Genomic DNA, 17,081 nt, shown 5'->3' with positions numbered 1-17,081 from the left:
GATGAATCCCAAAATAAAAATCACAAGAATGCCACAATTTGGAAAATACTTCGGTAAATTTAAAGACAGTCCAACATCTTAGTTTTTGAGGAACAATTAACAAACATGAGCTTGGAGCTTTCTATTTCACAACCAACTTGGTTACCAATCCAAACAAAGTTTTAAAGCCAAAAGGTAAAGGGTTTGTATACATATGAACAGTTTGATGTTTGAAAATCAGTATAGGATAACAAGTTTTGAGGGAGTAGACAGAAAGTGCTTTTGGAAATTTGAAAGGTTGATACAAAAAGTATACTTAATGAACTCCTTGAGGGCAGTATGAAGCATCCAACCAGTGTTCTCATGATGGGTTGAGGCTGTGCCTTGATGGGGACTCTAGACGTCGTGTTGTTCACCACTGCTCTTGTTGGGCCGTTTCTGTTCAATCTTTACCGTCCTGGAAGCAAGGTGGTCCCCTTGAGTTTTCTGACCCTTTTTAAGAGCCTCCTTGATCTGAAGAAGTTCAAGAGTAATAAAACCGAGCATTTATAAAGCGTCATCCATTTAGTAAAGTGAGAGCCATAATGTTTGAAGACACCTTTGGTAATTTTCAAAGACCATTCTATTCACTTGGTATATATCAACAAATGCACAATACAACAAACCTGTGAACACTTTGAACTCAATTGGTCATCGAACTTGCCAGATAATAATGGAAGAAAAGACACCTTTGTCACACGAAGTTGTGTGCTTTCAGATGCTTGATTTCGAGACCTCAAAATCAAATTCCGAGGTCTTGAAATCAAATTCAAACATTTCAGTGGAAAATGTCTTCTTTCTCAAAAACTACTTAACTTGAGAGCAATTATTTTAACTTGTTGAAAAACAAGACCCATTATCACCAACATCATTTGCCAAACATGCCAGAAACACCAGGGCAAACCCTTCTGTCCAAGATGGATACAATTGGGTTGTCTCACCAGCATTACGCCCCACTCAAAGGGTGGAGCAATGTCTTCGAAAAAATTGCCATTTAATTTAACTTAGCGATACAACACCAACTTGCAATGGTTTTGAGAAATTGCACAAAATTTCTTTGGAAATGATTTGAGGAGTAGACCATAACTTTGGAATCGTTATGATAGATGGAGAATGGTTACCTCATAAATTATTGGCACAGTTGGTTTGGCTTGAATAGAGAACACAACATTGAGCTGTAATAAACAGCATCAGAAATTGCAATGGCTCAAAAAGAGCCTACCCTCCGAAGCTTGGCAACATAATGATTTCCAAACTCAGTAGGTAGATCTCTATCGAGTGACTTTTGGTTCTGAGAAGAACCGGTGGGCTTTATGTTTCAGACAGTATTCTCTGTCCGTTAGGAGACTGCTGGACTCCAACTCTTGCTTATATGGATGAGTGGTAGCTGGAGATGCGTTAGGAGCAGGAAGGGCGTGATGAATGGTCCTATGGTCCTAAATAAATTGACTTCGGGTATAGAAGACCCTAAGTCGATGGGGGAGACTGGTGATGAAGAGACTTCCTGATGAAGAGGTTCCTTATCAAGTTGACTTCGGGTATAACTAACCCTAGGTAGGAGGGGGGGACTGGTGTATTGCTTCAGACAATGAGCTGGTTCTTCAATCACTGAATAATCTGCAGAAGAAAAACAGGCGCACATTAATCATTGCATCAAAAGCCATCTTAGTAGGATTTTAAACTTTGCATGGTGGAAATAGGATATGTAATGCTTGGCGGTAGCACCATGTAATGACTATCTCGACGATCAGAGCATACTGATCGAAACATCAAGTTGAAACCAACGCTTCTTTTCAGAACCACCCCAACTCATTTAGAGATAGTCATTACATAGTGTTACCGCAAACCTTTCCATCAAAGGTATCTAGTAACAAGACATTGCATGGCTGTAATTTAACAGCAATTATGGTCATACAATGTCAACACGAAATGGTATCGAGAGATTGTACAAGCTTGCTTTGAAAATGACTTGCGCAGTTCAACATGACTTAGGTATGGTTTAAAGAAATGCAACAAAACTGGACAACAGGAGTTTTGATGAAATATCAAATGCAAATATCAAAATTGATTCATGTTTTGGCGGACACAACATTCTGCGCATTAGAGATGACACAGTTGTGGCTTAGGCAGAATACAAGTTTTAATAAAAGTGTAATAGAGACACAAGGTTCATAAAATGTGCATTAACCTTCAATAGTGTCGTGGCAATCTATGTTGTAGAACCTTCAGCGATGTTCTTTTGTTCCAGGTTGACATGCTTTCATCATCTGTGCTAGCAGAAGCTTACCCTGTCAAAGGACAGCCAGCTAGGCAACCTAATTGAAATCAAAGCATACATGACAACATAGTTCCAATAATAACAAGTACAAGAATGCCACATTATGAAAGATACTTGACAAATCATTTTTCTGCAAATTTAAAAATGGCTCAACATCTTAGTATTTGAAGGCAACATTACATGAGTTTAGAGCTTTCTACATCACAACCAAAAGGGTGAACAATCCAAACAAAGTCGAGCCTAATATTAACGTCTGTATACAATTTGTTTGAGAGAATTTAGGCACAAAAGCAGCGCATGAACATTGTGCTGTTGAAATTCAGTAGGATTAAAAGTTTTGAGGGACTGGACAGAATGTGCTTTTGGATAATTAAAGGGTTGATACAAAAAGTATACTTAACCATTTATTTGAGGGCAGTACGAAGCATCCAACCAGTGTTCTGATGATGGTGTGAGGCAGTTGTCTTGATGAGACTAGACGTATGGTTCATCACTGCTGTTCTCGTTACTCTGTTTCTGTTCAATCTCTACCATCTTGAAAACAAGGTGGTCTGCTTGAGTGTTTTGACCCTCTTCAAGAGCCTCTTTGATCCTTAAACAATAATAAAATCAAGCATTTAGATAGGATGATCTATTTAGTTACTGAGAGCCAAAAAGTTTGTGCCAGAAACACCAGGGCAAACCATTCACCAATGTGAAGAAGTATGATTATGGAAACATATTTAATTTTATTTCGTCTTGAAATTTGAATATGAGAAGCATCACTGCAGTAACACTTCTTAGATTGTGTATTCCTGAGTGTATAGATTTGCACGGTAGTTTCAGTGATATCTCAAAACTGCCACTTAGTTTATAAAGGATTACAATGATCAAAAGTTTCAAAAAGTGCCAGTGTTTTTAAGCTTCAAAATTTTTCTGAACACCATGTGTGAAATCTTTATAAAGAATCAGCCTTGGCTCTTCAAATTGTAAGGATGAGGCCTCAGCAGTTATTGGCACAGTACTTTGTAAAGTTGTCATGACTCCAAGAGAGAATACAATAATGAGCAGTGACAATAGCAAACGAAATTTGGAATGGCTCAACAAAATGCCTACCCTCTGAAGCTTGGTAACATACTGGTTTCTGAACTCAGTAGGTAGATCTCTGTTGAGTGATTCTTGGTTTTGAGAAGAACCGGTCAGGAGACTGCTGGACTCCAACTCTTGCTTATACGAGAGAGTGGTAGCTGAAGATGATGCGTTAGGAGCAGGAAGGGCGTGGTGAGGAGTCTATGTTCCTTAACGAACTGACTGAGGGCATAGAAGACCCCAAGTCCAAGGGGGGACTGGTGATGAAGAGACTAGGTTTCTAATCACATTGCCTTCGGGTATAAATGACCCTAGGTCCGAGGGGAGGACTGGTGTATTGCTTGGAACAATGGGTTGGCTCTGCAATCAGTGAATAATCTGAAAAAGAAAAAAAGACACACAACATTAAGCATTACATCAACAGTGATTTAGCTAGACATTGTATGGCTTTAATTAAACAATCATTACAGCCATACAATGTCACCATGAAATGGTATTGAGAGATTGTACAAGGATGCTTTGAAAATGACTTGAGCAGTTCAACATGAACTAGGTATGTTTTCACGAGATGCCACAAAACTGGACAAAATGAGTTTTGACACAATATCAAAGGCATCACAAAATCTAGCGAGAATACAAATAGCAAAGTCATTTGGTTGATAAGTTTTTTGAAGGGCTGGGACAACACATTGATAGTTTCAAGAGATAGCACACAATTGGGTCATGAACTTGTAGCAGTTTAACATTTATTCAGCTAAGCAAATTTTGAGGGACTCAACATTCTTCTTATCAGAGATGGCACAGTTGTGGCTCAGGAACGATACAAGTTAAATAAAAATGTAATGAAAACACTAAGGTTCATAAAATGTGCATATACCTTCAATAGTGTCGCGGCAATCTATGTTGTAGAACTTTCAGCGATGTTCTTTTGTTCCAGGTTGACATGCTTTCATCATGTGCTAGCAGAAGCTAAACCTGTCTAAGGACAGCGAGCATGGCAACCTTAATGAAATCAAAGCATACATAACAATATAAATTACATTATAACAATCACAAGAATGCCACTTTTTGAAAGATACTTGACAAATTATTTTCGCTAAATTCAAGTAGGGCCCACCAGCATCTTAGTATTTGAGGAGCAACATTACATGAATTTGGAGCTTTCCACATCACAACCAACTGGGTGACCAATCCAAACAAAGTCGAGCCTTATGTTAACGTCTGTATACAATTTGTTTGAGAGAATTTAACCCAAAAGCAGCTCATAAATATTTTGGTATTTGAAAACTAGTAGGATGAAAAGTTTTAAGGGACTGGCCAGAATGTGCTTTTGGAAAATTGAAGGGTTGATACAAAAAGTTGAGGGCAGTACGAAGCATCCAACTAGTGTTCTCATGATGGGTTGAGGCAGTTGTCTTGATGGGGAAATTAGACGTCATGTTCATCACTGCTGCTCTCGTTACTCTGTTTCAGTTCAATCTCTACCATCTTGAAAACAGAGTGGTCCGCATGAGTGTTCTGACCCTCTCCAAGAGCCGCCTTGATCTGAAGTAGTTGAACAATAATAAAATCAAGCATTTATAAAAGGTCATCCATTTGTTTGTGTGTTTGTTTGTTTTCATTCATACAATCATACACACAGATACAAAATGAATAATGGTCAATACAAAATATATCATACAATAAAAGACTCTACAGTATGAATGGGGATGACATCCAGAGAAGGACTGGCCTTCTGTAACGGAGCACCTGAGTGCAACCGAGAGCATCAAGTTTAAAGGAACACGTTGCCTTGGATCGGTCGAGTTGGTCTTTGAAAAGCGTATGTAACCGTTTGTTATAGAATGCATATGATTAGAAAGGTATTTTAAAAGTAGAATATAATGATCCACACAAGTATCACTCGAAATTGCGTGGTTTCCCTTTTACCTCATCGACAAACACGGTCGGCCATTTATGGGAGTCAAATTTTTGACTCCCATAAATGGCCGACCGTGTTAGTTCGCAAAGTAATAGGAAAACCACGCAATTTCGAGGCAAATTTGTGTAGATCATTGTATTGTACTTTTTGAACATCTTTCTAACCATATGCATTTCATAACAAACGGTTACAAACGCTTTTCAAAGACCAGCTCGACCAATCCAAGGCAACGTGTTCCTTTAACACAGTATGCCAAGTTTTTGAAATACAAGACCCATATACACAGCATCATTTGCCAAATATGCCAGAAACACCAAGGCCAACCATTCTTTCAAAGTCAAATAAAAACTAAGAAGTACAGCAGCTTATGATAGTAAAATCCATTTTTGAGAAACATTGCAATTATGGAAAAAGATTAAATTTTCTTTCTTATGAAACTTGAATATGACAAGCATTACCTGCAGTAACGCTTCTTTGATTGTGTATTCCTGTATAGATTTGCTCTGGAGTTTCAGCGATATCTCTTAACTGTGACCACATTTTTAAAATGAAACTTTCACAGGTTATCTTTATTGTATACGACTAAATTTATAAATGATTAAAACAACCGAAAGTTTCAAAAAGTGCTGGTTACTTTTTAGCTTAAAATCTTTATAAATCAGCTTTGGCTCTTCAAATTTGAAGGACAAGGCCTCAGAATTTTTTGGCACAATACTATATAAAATTAATTTGACTTCCAGAAAAAACACAATTATGAGTAGCAACAATAGCACAAGATATTTGCAATGGCACAACAAAATGCCTACCCTCCGAAGCTTGGCAACATAATGATTTCCAAACTCAGTAGATAGATCTCTATTGAGTGATTTTTGGTTCTGAGAAAAACCAGTGGGCTCTATGTTTCAAGAAGGATATACTTTGTATCTTGAGAAGAACCGGTGGGCTCATCAACGATGTTTGATGAGACAAATTTAGGTTCAAATTTAGTAGATATGGGATTAAACTTCAAGACTTACCCATTTAAGAAAATAGTTGCCGTCACATGAATGTACGATAGGCCAAGTGTTTGGAGTGAAGCATTAGGGCTAGATAGCACAGCCTTTACAGTTACATGGATAGCCTGCAGTGAGTTTCTAGACATGTTCCAAGTTAGACTTTCATCATCTGTGCAGGCAGCAGCCAACTCATGGCAACTGAGACAGAATTAAGAAACACATGACATAATCAAACACATGTTTAAAAGTCACAAGATTGGTAAGATGGTAAGTTTTTGAAAGACAGGATCCCAAGAAAAAACATTTTATTAAATTTTAAACAAACAGGATTTGAACTTTCATTAGATTTGCAATTTTTTTTTAAGAATGGCACAATATCAGCTTAAAACAATTTATAAGTGAAAATATAATGATTTTAGTTGGAAGTGTCCGAGGATTGGATCAGGTATAAAAAATGGAGAGAGATATGGCCTCAGTATCTGGGAATATTTTTATTTGATGAGACAAATCATAGTTCAATTTAAGTAGATACAGTCAAAACTTCATTACTTGCCCAATGACAATATCAAATTTAGTTGACAACTCGTACAAAGCCTGCAGCAGTTGAAGCGTTGAAGTGAGTTCCCTGATAGCACAACCTGTGCCGTCACCAAGGATGACCTGCCATGGTTGGAGTGTAGCAGTGAGTTCTAGACAGCACAACCTGTGCCGTCACATGGATAGCCAGCAGTAGTTGGAGTGTAGCAATGAGTTCTAGACAGCACAACCTGTGGCGTCACCAAGGATGACCTGCCATGGTTGGAGTGTAGCAGAGAGTTCTAGACAGCACAACCTGTGCCGTCACATGGATGACCTGCCGTGGTTGGAGTGTAGCAGGGAGTTCTAGACAGCACAACCTGTGCCGTCACATGGATAGCCTGCAGTGGTTGGAGTGTAGCAGTGAGTTCTAGACAGCCTGTGCAGTCACCATGGATAGCCTGCCGTGGTTGGAGTGTAGCAGTGAGTTCTAGACAGCCTGTGCAGTTACCATGGATAGCCTGCCGTGGTTGGAGTGTAGCAGTGAGTTCTAGACAGCACAACCTGTGCTGTCACATGGATGACCTGCCATGGTTGGAGTGAAGCAGAGTTCTAGACAGCACAACCTGTGCGGTCACATGCATAGCCTGCAGTGGTTGGAGTGTAGCAGTGAGTTCTAGACAGCCTGTGCAGTCACCATGGATAGCCTGCCGTGGTTGGAGTGTAGCAGTGAGTTCTAGACAGCCTGTGCAGTCACCATGGATAGCCTGCCGTGGTTGGAGTGTAGCAGTGAGTTCTAGACAGCACAACCTGTGCCGTCACATGGATAGCCTGCAGTGGTTGGAGTGTAGCAGTGAGTTGTAGACAGCACAACCTGTACTGTCACATGGATGACCTGCAGTGGTTGGAGTGAAGCAGGGAGTTCTAGACAGCACAACCTGTGCCGTCACCAAGGATGACCTGCCATGGTTGGAGTGTAGCAGAGAGTTCTAGACAGCACAACCTGTGCCGTCACATGGATGACCTGCCGTGGTTGGAGTGTAGCAGGGAGTTCTAGACAGCACAACCTGTGCCGTCACATGGATAGCCTGCAGTGGTTGGAGTGTAGCAGTGAGTTCTAGCCGGCGCAGCCTGTGCAGTCACCATGGATAGCCTGCAGTGGTTGGAGTGTAGCAGTGAGTTCTAGACAGCACAGCCTGTGCTGTCTTATGGATAGCCTGCAGTGGTTGGAGTGTAGCAGTGAGTTCTAGCCGGCGCAGCCTGTGCAGTCACCATGGATAGCCTGCAGTGGTTGGAGTGTAGCAGTGAGATCTAGACAGCACAGCCTGTGCTGTCACATGGATAGCCTGGTGGTTGGAGTGTAGCAGTGAGTTCTAGACAGCCTGTGCTGTCACGTGGATGACCTATCATGGTTGGAGTGTAGCAGTGAGTTCTAGACAGCACAGCCTGTGCTGTCACATGGATAGCCTGCAGTGGTTGGGTTGGAGTGAAGCCGTGAGTTATAGACAGCACAGCCTGTGCTGTCGCTGTCACATGGATAGCCTGCAGTGGTTGGGTTGGAGTGAAGCCGTGAGTTCTAGACAGCACAGCCTGTGATGTCACATGGATAGCCTGGTGGTTGGAGTGTAGCAGTGAGTTCAAATTCGTGAACAATTACTTCTTTCTCGAAAGAAAGCTACATTTTGTCAGGGGGAGCTGTTTCTCACAATGTTTTATACCAACTTTAGTTATATTTCATGAATGACAGCTTTGGAACAATTTAAAACTGATTTTTTTTTATCAGTCTCAATCGTCAGAGGACTGGATCAAGTTAGAAGAAAAACACAGAGATATGAACTCAAGACAAGTTTTGTTTGATGAGACACAATAAAGTTCAAGTTAAGTACATATGGGATAAAACTTCAAGACTTACCCAATGAAGATAGCTGCAGTCACATGGGTGACCTACAGCAGTTGGAGTCAAGCAGGGAGTTCCTAGACTGCACAACGCTTCTATGATTGTGTATTCCTGTATAGATTTGCTGTGACCACCTTTTGAAAGGAAATTTTCACAAGTTAACTTTATGTATTCGACTAAATTTATAAAGCATTAAAACAATCGAAAGTTTCTCAAAAGTGCCTGTTATTTTTTAGCTTCAAAATATTTCTGACTAATAATTTGTAAAATCTTTATAAATAATCAGCTTTGGCTCTTCAATTTTTAAGGACGAGGCCTCAGAAATTATTGGCATAGTACTATATAAAATTGATTTGACTTCGAGAGAAAACACAGTAATGAGTATGAAGAATAGCACAAGAAATTTGCGATGGCACAACAAAATGCCTACCCTCCGAAGCTTGGCAACATAATGATTTCCAAACTCAGTAGATAGATCTCTAGTGAGTGATTTTTGGTTCTGAGAAGAACCGGTGGGCTCAATGTTTCAAGCAGGATATACGTGTACTTTGTCTCTTGAGAAGAACCGGTGGGCTCAATATTTCAGACAGTATAGATGATGTGACCTCTGACGTCACTTGAAAACCATAACATGATTCGCGCGCATACCGCCAGACAAAACCTTTGTGTTTTGACAGTCAGCAAGAAAGTGTATGCAATCTTACCATGACTACGCGTCTTTTTGCCCGGCGAAATATGACGTATACAGTGTTTTGTCAACAGAGGGCGGTTTGAATGTAAACATAGGTCACATCGTTGTATCCTGAGAAGAACCGGTGGACTCATCAGCGATGTTTGATGAGACAAATTTAGGTTCTAATTTAGTAAATATGTATAAAACTTCAAGACTTTCCCATTTAAGATAATAGTTGCCGTCACATGAATGAACTATAGGCCTAGTGGTTGGAGTGAAGCGTTGAGTTCCTAGATAGCACAACATGTACAGTCACATGGATAGCCTGCAGTGAATTTCTAGACATGTTCAAAGTTGTAAGGCTTTCATCATATTCTATGCAGGTAGCAGCCAACTCTGTCAAAGAAACAACCAACATGGCAACAGACACAGAATTATTTAAGAACTACATTCATCATCAACCACAACATTAAAAATCACAAGATGGGAAAGTTTTTAGACAGTCAACAAAACAGTACCAACTTGTACATTGTGCAAATCAAGGAAAGAAGCACACTTTGAAAAATATTTAAGGACTGAAAAACATTAGGTTAAGAAGGTCCAAGGGACTGGGCAACATTAGCTTTTTACATCTAGGGTTGTCTTGTCTGATTATTAAGTGTGTTAACCTCTCAAATTGGCATTGATTTCTAACAAAACAATTACATTCCCAACCTTAAAATACACTTGTTTTTGTTTTTTATTTTAGAGTTGGGGGAGGCATGACCATCGATCGGGCCTTAATTATATTGAAAATTTTGAAGACAAAAAATCAATTTAAAAAGAAGGATTCCAAGAAAGAACTGTTTATTAAATTTGAAACAAATGAGAGTTGAAACAAATCATAAGATTGCCAATGTTTTTAAAAGAATGGCACAAACTTAATAAATGACACAAAATCAGCTTGAGAACAATTTAAAACAATTTACAAATAATGCAGTACATGTTCATCCACAGAATATTGTTGGCACTTTGCTGTTGATTTTTACTCCTGATACAGATTTTGCTCTAAAGACTGAGCAAAATTTAAATAACAAGGCAATTTTCAATAAGAAGAAATTAAGACTTATCACTTAAACATGTTTATTTCCTATCCCTTGTCAGTTTGATTTCAGAATGATTCGATCATGAATCTGATCAGTTCTAATATTTGTTTATTTGTTTTAAACAACTTAATTATTTTATTAGTGTTAAATCATAATTCACACAAGTGTTTAAAACCAATCAACAAAATTTGCAACCAATCAAAATATCAAGAGTTATTTACCTTAAAATTTAATTGTTTGATTAGTTTAAAATGACTAATATCATGGTATTTGACCATTTTCCAGTAATATGTATTGCATGTTCGCATAACGTTTTAACATTAATTTTGTTTTCACTCGACTTGAGATTTTAAAAGAAAGAACATGAACCAATTGAACCTAGCGTACGAATGCAGTCATTGCTTACCTAGCTAATGCTATTTTACAGATGAGACTTTCTCCAACTCGGAGCGGAAAAAACATCGTTTTTTAAACTGCAGTTTATTAAAATACCCCAGAGCTGCAAACACTGAATTCCAAAAACAAATAGCACGCAGCGATCGCGATGTTTCCAACAAATCGAACGGACGAACGGACGACCGAACGACGTGCACTTGCATTGCAGGCAGAAACAAAACAACACAGCGATTGTTCGCCGCTGCATCTCACAGTCACACGTGAAGCCTGAAAACGCGGCGAAACATGAAGCCTGAAAAAACGGCGGAGCCAATTTCTACAAGGCAACTGTAGAATGTATGCGGTATAAGGTGCCTTGCCGTGACGTCACAGTAGGCAAATCCTATTTCGTTATTTGATGGCTAGGAAAAAAAGGCACTGAACAACTCAGTATGAATTTTCAGAAAATAGAAAATTTACTTGGGAACATTTTATAAGGATTAAAAAACATTTTGTTAAGAAGTTTTGAGAGACCAGCAACAAAGTTTTGGGAAAAGGAATAATAGATTGTATAACATTGGCTTTTGGAAAAAAGATTGAAAGTCAAAGAATATCAATATGTTGTCAAGTCTTTGATTGAGAACTGAGTCATTAATGCAAAGCGAATGTTGATGTCACAACTTTGCTTTGCATTCGCATTCGCAGGAAGTATGAACCGTGCTTTATGCAATGGAAAAATTCAAGATTACATTATCCACTTATGAACAACTTGGGAACTAAATATCAGTACATCGGCAAAATTTTAAGAAATATACCATCATTGCCTAAAACATACAAACAAATAAATTAATATTGTACAACATTTGTGATAAATTGAAAATTTAAAAGTTTTAGACTGCCAGGTCTGAAAGGCCTGCGCTAATCGCCGCTCTTTTGTCGTGTCGAACTCAAAATGATTTTCGCGCGACAAAAGTGCGGCAATAAAACCAATCAGTGACAAACGTCAAATTTATTGAATTAATTTGCGGCACTTGAACAAATTCAAAATGGCGAGGCGGGAAAAACTGTTGCTAAAGAGCCATGTGACATGATGACAATTTGAGCTGTGACACTAAAAAATGGCCAACTGAGAATAATTTGGTTCAACACGGCCAAAACGCAACGTCTGTCACCAAGGCGTGCAACTGCTGTGTAGCACAGCAAGGCTTGGTGTGCTACACGGCAGTGTCAAACTCAAATAAATAGTTTGCGTTAAACGTCGCTCTTTTGTCGAATTTAATACACCAATTTCCAATAATTTGAGTTCGACACGGCCAAAGTGTGACGTTTAGCGCAGGCCTTAGTAGCAAGTCTGTGAGTGACAGGATACAAATGAGCAAAACAATCAACAATGGAAAAGTAACAAGAAATTAAATTGCAATCCTGTGTGTTTTAAAAAAATGTGCAAGTCAATGGATAACTTTCCGTATGGCGCCACCACTTTTTCACTCATTTTTACAAGAAGGGATATCTCATTGAGGTAAATTAGATTCTACATTATTTCATATCGATTGAAAAAGTGGTGGCGCCATACGGAAACTTTTCCGAGTCAATTCACAAAACTGGCTTCATGGAACAATTTAACAGTTAAATAACAATCCTGAGGTACTGAATGATTTGTGCAGTATAAGCCCAGAGACAATTAATGGAGAGAAGCACAACATGAATTTCAGCATTGAAAACTATTCAGCAAGTTTTGATAGATGGTGGGCTACATGCTTTGGTGCAATGTAATGTAATGGTATTGTAAACATTGGCTTTTGAAAGTGGGGCCGGCACTTGGACACAGTTTGATAGTTGAACAAATGGAAAAGTTTCCGTATGGCGCCACCACTTTTTTATTCGATATGAAATAATATAGTATCTAATTTACCTCAATGAGATATCCCTTTTTGTAAAAATGAGTGAAAAGGTGGTGGCACCACACGGAAAGTTATCCGAACAAATTTCTAGGTTCGATAGTTCGAAGGTTCAATCGTCCGAAGGTTCAATAGTCCAAATGCTTGAAAGTCCAAAGGTTCGATAGTGTGAACTCACAAATTTCTCATAACAGGGGGTTTATAAAGCTACCAGTCAACTCGCCCCCAGCAAAGTAGCCCACTACAAAGTGGCCCCCTCACTTACAAAGGTCCCCCCTTGTCAAAGTCGCCCCTGACAAAGTCGCCCCCTGACAAAGTCGCCCCCAACAAAGTTGCCCCCTAACAAAGTCACCCAAGAAGATTTCACAAAGTGAGGGTGCCCTTTGTCAAATTTTTATATTCAACTATTGGAGAATCCAGGCTTGGCGAATGCTTCGTCGTTACCAAAAAACTCCGCTTTTGTTGAAATGTTACCGCTAAATAACTAATTAGCTTTTTTCTGTTTGTACCTGAATTGGCCTTCTAATATTATGTAAATCTGAAACAAATTAGGTTTGAAGTTTACATGAAAAAAAAAAAAAAAAAAAAAAAATGCAACTAAAAACAAACCATCAGTTACACGGAAATAACTTTTTTCAAAGTTTGAAGATGGAAAAAGTATTGTTTTCAAATATAAAAAACAAAGGTTTTGGAGTAATTTGGCTTTAGGTCGCTCAACCAGACACTGGGCGACTTTTTTAGGGGGCGGCTGTTTTGGGGACGACTCAGGGCGACTTTGACAGGGGGCGACTTTGTGAGTGAGGGGGCGACTTTGTAGTGGTCAATTCGGACTATCGGACCTTTACGGTCAATTCGGACTATCTAACCTTCGGACTATCGAACCTTAGGACTATGGACTAACGAGCTGTAACCGTCACAACATGCGTGGCGAAAACAAGACATTACAATATCAACTTGTGAACCAACTTAGAGCTCACGTCAAAGAAACTTACGGTTAAGTATTGTTATGTTGGGGCTGGGGCGGGCCAACTGTATGCAGCACCACCATGGAGGAGATAGACACTCACTACTCCTAGAACTATGAGGTTCGTTCGGCTCATCTGCTCCCGTTACGGCACTGACGATATAACACCAGAAGTGCAGAACACTCCTAAACTCTAATAATACTAGACAAATAACATTTCATCAAGAAATCACTGCTGTCCATGACTGTTGTCCAAAGGAGAATTCAAACGCTTCTTTTTCATGCAAAGTACACTTCGCTTTTTGCAGGACAACTAAGAAACTGCTTGCCTTGACGCTGCTACATGTAAAAAGAAATACTTGATAACCTCGTCCCTACTCGGACGTTCTGAAACCGTAGTCTCGGTGCAACATGTGGTTACTTCACATTAACTCGCTCGCTCCCCTCGCCGAGCTGCAGATAGCCGCGTTTCTGGCCCAAGATTCTACCGCCAGCTGGCCGCGTATCCGGAAATTAGGGAAAATAGAACCCATGCAGTTAAAGCAGTGGCCACTATTGGTAATTGTCTTCACAGTTGGTGTATACATGACCTGGGTCTACCCCGCGGTGCTCACTCGGGTGAGCCCCAGACAAGAGCTAAACGAACGATCACTCACCGCTCTCGTATGTAGTGCCGTCGTTAGCTGGGGCCAGCCCCCAAGTGACCCACCCAAGCAGGGCACTGGGGGCTGACATGAGTGAGCCCATGGAATTGCGTCAAAAGCTATTCGAACGCACCGGGGCAGACCCGGGGCAGACCCGGATGACCCAGGGAGGTTAAACGAACGCACCCAAAATCACAAACCAGTGAAAATTTCGGTCAATTGGTCGTCGAAATTGCGAGATAACAATGAAAGAAAAAACACCCTTCTCACTTGAAGTTGTGTGCTTTTTGACGCTTGATTTCGAGACCTTAAATTATAAATGTGAGGTCTCGAAATAAAAATTCGTGGAAAATTACTTCTCACAATGTTTTATGCTATCGATCTATCCCCATTACATTACTCGTTACCATAAAAGGTTTTATGCTATACAATTTTTTTTTTAGTAATTACCAACAGTGTCCACTGCCTGCAGTGGAATTTTTGCCTCCAATCCTTTCTTATTTTAACGATTTTATTTTTTTTTTAAATTGTATTATAAATTTAGAGTAATTTCTTTAAACAATTCTAAAGAAACATATTGGTGAGCAAATTAAGAGGTATAATTAGGTTAATTGGTTGCATAATTAACCAGTAGGCCTAAGTAGCCAACATAATTAAGAACTCGTCATCCAGACCAATTAACATCTGATAAAGTATATGCACTCACCTCAAATAGTAAATGTACCCTTGTTGCAGAAAAGATGAAAATTTATTACATAATCTGACAAACCATGACCTCTGGGCAAACTTAATTTTGGAGAAAGCTCAAACGGTCCACTAATAAATTAATTAGAAACCAGCCAATGTTTGCAATCATGACAATTGAGCTGGTCTCTAGTCTTACAATGAGAAACAAGGCAAGATTGTAATTTATAAAGTATCAGTGCTAACCCACATCGGTGTATAGGTAAAAACCAAAATGGTAGAAACCAAAATTAATATACTCTTTATCCCCCAATTTTAACATCTTTTTTATCGTTGCAGTACCCACTGCCAAAACATAGGATTCAAACTGCCTCTGGCTACCAGTCAATCTCGATAGTCAAGGGTCAAGGGTTTGAATCCCACCCGAGTAATATGCCTGTGATATTTTTTCACAGGACAGGAAAAAATATGCAGTGCTAACACACATCGGTGTCGGTGAATGGGTAAAAACAAAAATTAATATATTCTTTATCCCCTATGTAAATTTAACATCTATTATATCGTTGTGATAGGCCTACCAGCTGCCAAAACATAAGATTCCAACTGCCTCTAGCTACCGGGCAATTTACGGTAGTCTAGTTGGTAAGACACCGCTCTAGAATTGCAAAGGTCGTGGGTTTGAATCCCACCCAAGTAATATGCCTGTGATATTTTTTTCATAGGACTCGGGGAAAGTACTGGGCTACAGTGCTAACACACATCGGTGTATGGGTTAAAACCAAAATTAATATAAGATTGTTATTGTATAAGAGTTAGCTGGTCTTAATTTACTCAAAACTGACCCAAACATGGGCATGCACCTTCAACTGAACAAGTACCCAGTTGTTATATATGGTATTTTAAATGTTTTCCTATTGTTATGTCGTCCCTCAGAGGAGTTTAATTTATATGAAAAGAGTTATTCTGCAATAGCAACTTTGGTTTAAAAAGAAGAGGGCTGATTAAAGGGGGGGGGTAGGACTTATTTATTTATTATTTTTAATTGATTAGTTAAAACTAATTATATAAGCACATAAGGGACACACGGAAGAGAGTTGGAATATTTAGAAATTGAAGGCTCATGAAGTGTAATCAACACGGACCAAATCCAACAAAGAACAAATGCCGAGTATACTGCCAGCTTACTCGGGGAACCAATAATCAAACAAACAATGAACCAATTCATGTGCGATTAAATGATCTTAATTTGATTCTAGCACTTTAAAAAAATAGTACAATCTGCTTATCAGAGTGAAAAACTAATAGGCCTACAAAAAAATCACTTGTCGGAACATAGGGGTGTCGGAATATAGAGGTGTTGGAACGGTTACAGCTCAATAGTCCGAAGGTTCGATGGTCCAAAGGTTGGTTAGTCCGAAGGTTCATTTGTCCGAAGGTTCGTTTGTCCGAAGGTTCAATAGTCGGAAGGTTCGATAGTCCGAATTGACAATAAGGTTCGATCGTCGATTCGGACTATCAGACCTTATCGTCGATTCGGACTACCAAACCTTCGGACCAGTGAACCTTCGGATCAATGAACCTTCGGACTAATGAAGCGTCAGACAATCGCATCAAATGTTCGGATTAACGAACCCTATTTCATTTTTGGACTAATGAACCCCCTGTTATGGGAAATTTGTGCGTTAGGACCATCGGCATAACGGCCCCGGAAGACCCACCAGAAACATGCTAAAGACCCTGATTGAAGACGCAGGAGTAGCCAACAAGGAGGAGCTTATCAGCTGTAAGCAGGATAGAGTTGTGTGGCGTCAGACATAGAGCCCGACTCAAACATGCTGCAACGCGACAACTTGGGTCGACTGAGTGAGTGACTATCGAACCTTCGGACTATTGAACATTCGCACTAACGGACATTCGGGCGGACACCGTTGGAACATAGGTTCAAGTTGTCCGAACATAGGGGTATCGGAATATAGGGATGTCCGAACATACTGAGCCTATCGCTTGTACAAGCCATCTCTGGTAGCTTATGGTGGCTATTTCTGACAGAAGGCAACATGGATAC

General features: G+C 39.6%; 2 long non-coding RNA genes across 2 annotated transcripts; both read right to left on the bottom strand.

Moving 5' to 3' along the window:
- Positions 1–1,572: 1,572 nt before the first annotated feature.
- On the bottom strand, positions 1,573–6,599 carry LOC139946172 (uncharacterized). The gene is made up of 6 exons (XR_011787218.1): positions 6,302–6,599; positions 4,242–4,909; positions 3,392–3,742; positions 2,698–2,888; positions 2,207–2,333; positions 1,573–1,635 (listed from the first exon to the last, which is right to left on the bottom strand). It is a non-coding gene; the product is annotated as an uncharacterized lncRNA (long non-coding RNA).
- Positions 6,600–8,153: 1,554 nt separating this feature from the next.
- On the bottom strand, positions 8,154–14,004 carry LOC139946582 (uncharacterized). The gene is made up of 3 exons (XR_011787271.1): positions 13,717–14,004; positions 8,709–8,827; positions 8,154–8,407 (listed from the first exon to the last, which is right to left on the bottom strand). It is a non-coding gene; the product is annotated as an uncharacterized lncRNA (long non-coding RNA).
- Between the last annotated feature and the right edge of the window lie 3,077 nt (positions 14,005–17,081).

The sequence above is a fragment of the Asterias amurensis genome, chromosome 13 (assembly GCF_032118995.1).
Source record: "Asterias amurensis chromosome 13, ASM3211899v1".
NCBI lineage: Eukaryota > Metazoa > Echinodermata > Asteroidea > Forcipulatida > Asteriidae > Asterias > Asterias amurensis.
This window is presented reverse-complemented; position numbering and strand designations above follow the sequence as displayed.